General features: G+C 39.4%; 1 long non-coding RNA gene across 1 annotated transcript; it reads left to right on the top strand.

Moving 5' to 3' along the window:
* Positions 1-139: 139 nt before the first annotated feature.
* Positions 140-3,808, top strand: LOC135348691 (uncharacterized). The gene is made up of 2 exons (XR_010398803.1): positions 140-627; positions 2,433-3,808. It is a non-coding gene; the product is annotated as an uncharacterized LOC135348691 (long non-coding RNA).
* The last annotated feature ends 155 nt before the right edge of the window (positions 3,809-3,963 follow it).

Raw genomic sequence — 3,963 nt, 5'->3', positions numbered from 1 at the left:
GCATCCCTCTAGCCTCGATCCCAGGCCGAGTTTTCGCTTTTATAACGGTTAGGCGAACAACTGGTTGTTCGCCTAACCGTTATAAAAGCGAAAACTCGGCCTGGGATCGAGGCTAGGCATCCCTCCTGAAGATTCTGAAGCTGATACGATGGTTGATTAAGCTATGCTAGTAGCTATAACCTATATCAAAACAGTGCGCATGAATCAGACTCTTGGCAGCTAAAAATAGCGCAGTGCTTGTGTTTGGCAGGTAACACGCAGTTGAATTTTTACCTAAGGAAAGTGAGTCTAAACACTTCCTTTGACACGTGGATGTCATACCTCCTCTGTGGAGATATGTATTCCCCAAAAAATCTTCTTTTATAGTCTCAAAGAGCTTTGGCAACCACAAACTATGTAAACAGAGCCTGATAATTAGCAGAGCATCTAATAGAGGTGAACCAAGAAGGTCTCTTCTTCACTCTTGTATTACAGTACACTGACTACACTCTTGTAACATCAACCATGACCACACACTGTATGTCTTGCTACTATAAATGCATTAGTGGTCATGTTGACTGCACTTAACTTTTAACCAACTGTGTAAGGAGCTCTGAAAAATTTGCTGGAAACACCTCAGTATTGAAGGTAATGTTTTGTAGAAACTTACAACAGTGTGTGTGTGTGTGTGTGTTTGCATATTTAATAAAGCTTGCATTGGCAAGGGAGAGGTGGTAGCATGTGGCAGATACACAGTGCAGCATTGCCAGCACACGTGCATCCCGTACAAGTAGAAAACTGCGTAACTCTGCGGTAGAGAGATAATAAATACACATCACAGTAGTATCATCATGGGATCAACTGGCATGTACGGCACTGGCATGTCCTTTGCTGTTTTGACTTCACAGCAGGGAAAGAGAAAAGTTGACATAGAGTAATTCAACAAAAATTGGAAACAGAGTAAAGACAACGGACTTAGAGCTTGTCAGTGGTATAAACTTACTTCCTCTCAGCTTCTGCATGAGTGATCGCTAGTGGATAGGAGAGCTAGAAACAGTTAAATACAACACAGAACGTTCAATCACGAAAATATAACATGGAGTGTTTCAACCATTTACACAGGGAGGTCCGTTCGTTTCCAATCCCCTTCCTTTGATTGCATAGCACCAAGGGCGTATAAGAGAAGAGGGCATGCAACTCACTATTAGTCCAACGTGCGAGCAAAACTGCATTCGATCTATTTATAGCTATCAGCTACCTGTACTTTGCACCAAACTCCATTTAACAGAAATCTATTTTTAGATATTACTGTACTTTTCCAGTAACATTACTCCGCCCATTCAGTTTTTGCTCGTGGACTGTTGCATGCCCTCTTCTCTTATACGCCCTTGATAGCACTACATTACTAATTACTGTACTGTAACATGTTTCACTTGAGTAATTTCTCTGGGACAGTCCCAGGGAAATCACCTACAGTGCATACCACAAATGTGTGAGTGGTTGTAGCATAATAACACTGAAAACTACACATACTATTTTCTACTGTTTTGATGACAGCAGCTGCATGCTAACCACAAACCATAGATAAACAAAAGAAATTTGCTTATTTTGACACCAAGGAAATATATCTGAAAACCAGTAAATCATGAATTATATACACTGTGAATATATATAAGACTCATAAAAGAATAGCCAGGATACCTAAACCATTCAAAAATTATCTTATGAAGTCTGAGACCTTAGCTGTTTAAGGTTTAGTGTTTTATTACTCTAACCGATTACCCACTATACTACAATTTGCTGTTTTATTAATCCCCCCAAACCCATGCACCACCTCATGTTTTCATGGAAATTTTTTGGGACATGTTATTCATTCACCTACACAATATACACAATGGTATCAGCACCATTTCTTTGAAAGGTTCCAATCAATATTTAAGTACAACCACTCACACATTTGTGGTAATCTACTCTCTAAGCTGGATGCACTGTACTCACTGGCAGCATGCAGCTGTCAACAGAATTTATGGCTTACCTCTAGACAGAGTGTTTTGCTCCGATGGTGACCACGTCTAACAGGTAATATGAATGGAGGGGGCGGGCACACACTTCAGGATGTAGCAGAGATGGGGAAGGAACTTCTGTATGTTCAAATATCACAATAAAGCACGCAGTAACTAAACTATCCGTATATCGGGTTTTGAATGCGAGGTAATCGATTGCAAATGACACTGTACAAGCTTGATTGTATTTTAAACTAAATTGCGAATTGCATGCTCATGCTCACTCTTTGCGTGTCTTTCGATGCGATTTATGCAAAAACTCACAATTTGCGATCAAAAGAACCTGATACACAATTAAGTCACCATTTTTCAACTAAAATACAATTACACATACATTTACACATACATGCACGTGGAACTAATGCGTATTGAAATATTCTCATTCTACAGACCCAGCAGCATGAGAAACATCTTCATTCAAGTCTTTCCAGCAGCATGAGAAACATCTTTGTTCAAGTCTTTCAAGTTATTGTAGTAGTCCTTCTCTTGGTACGGACAGTTCAACCCAACAAAAACTCATGTAGGACTGGTGTAGAAGAGATTTTCAACACAGATTCTAACCAAGTCCTGTTGTCAAAATGGCTCCAACACCACTGGTCTAACCTCACATCAACTGATTTACAAATAGTGTTTAGAGGTTGTATATTGGAGCAAAGAGACAGCCTATTTGGAGGAACTATCCTTTCGCAAATTGCACGGTCCTACCAGGTGTTCCCAATCAACCTAATTACACGAATTCTGCACTATTTGAAGGATGAAGGGTACGATGTTTATCTAATTATGATGGACAATGATGGGGACATTCCCCTACACTCGGCAATCAAGGGAATGGCTGATCCAGCTTACGTGTCAGTTTTCGCAAGCACTATCCCAAAATACACCCAACATTCTCTAAAGGCAAAAAACAACAAAGAATATGTGCCACTGGATCTGGCATTCGAGTTAGGCCATTTCCAAGCAGTTCAAGTATTACTTGAGCTCTCAATTGAACATGGAGTACTAGCACACCTGACAGGGGTCCATGCACTCAGTGGTACAACTCTTCTTCACAAGGCCTTTAAACGTGGTCACCTTGAATACTTTCAAAGTCTACTAACAGTTTGTGCAAAGCTTAATACATCCGTGCTACCAGTACTTCTGGTACCGGATAGTAAAGGGAACACACCATGGTACTACCTCATCAGTAGAAACAAACACCATGAGATTGAACAGGTGATGTATATGTGTCAAAAATACGAAATCGATGTCAATCAAGTATATCTGGACCCTCAAAGGAAAACAACAATGTTACATGAAGCAATCCGCAAAAATGATAGACAGTGCGAAAAAATACTCCGAAAATGGGGAGCAAAAGACAAACCTGACAACAAGGGACTGTGGCCATCACAAAGAAACCACCAACTCAGCTCAAATGGTATTCAAAGCCATCTAAATTACCATCCAATTACCAGTGTCAAGGATCTGTACTTAATGCTTGAAGACGTTGGTAACTGGGAGGCACTGTGTGTTAACCTAGGGATCAGAACTGGCCTAATAGATGAACTAAGGCACTCCCGATTAGAAGTATCAGTTTTAAAGCTTAGATGTATTGAGGCTTACGTCAACGACGGAGAAGCCTCTTGGGAAGATGTGGCATTGGCTGTCATATTATACCCAATACAAAACATAAAAGTAAGTAATAAAATAAGATTGATATATTTAGACAATAAACATTTCTTATGTTTGTTTTATGTTTCCATATGTCTTGCTGTAGTTGCTATACATAATTATGTGAAATGTAACTACTCCTTTAATTAGATAGAGAGATAGATAACTTTTTATTTGGGCAGGAAATGTTGCGTAGGTCCTGTAAACGAAAAAACAGTCAAACAAAACAAAAGACAAAGAGTTTTAGAAAAATAATTATAATTATATGAGTTGC

This window comes from Halichondria panicea, chromosome 15 (assembly GCF_963675165.1).
Source record: "Halichondria panicea chromosome 15, odHalPani1.1, whole genome shotgun sequence".
Taxonomy (NCBI): domain Eukaryota; kingdom Metazoa; phylum Porifera; class Demospongiae; order Suberitida; family Halichondriidae; genus Halichondria; species Halichondria panicea.
The sequence above is the reverse complement of the archived record's forward strand: the minus strand, read 5'-3'. Positions and strand labels throughout refer to the sequence as shown.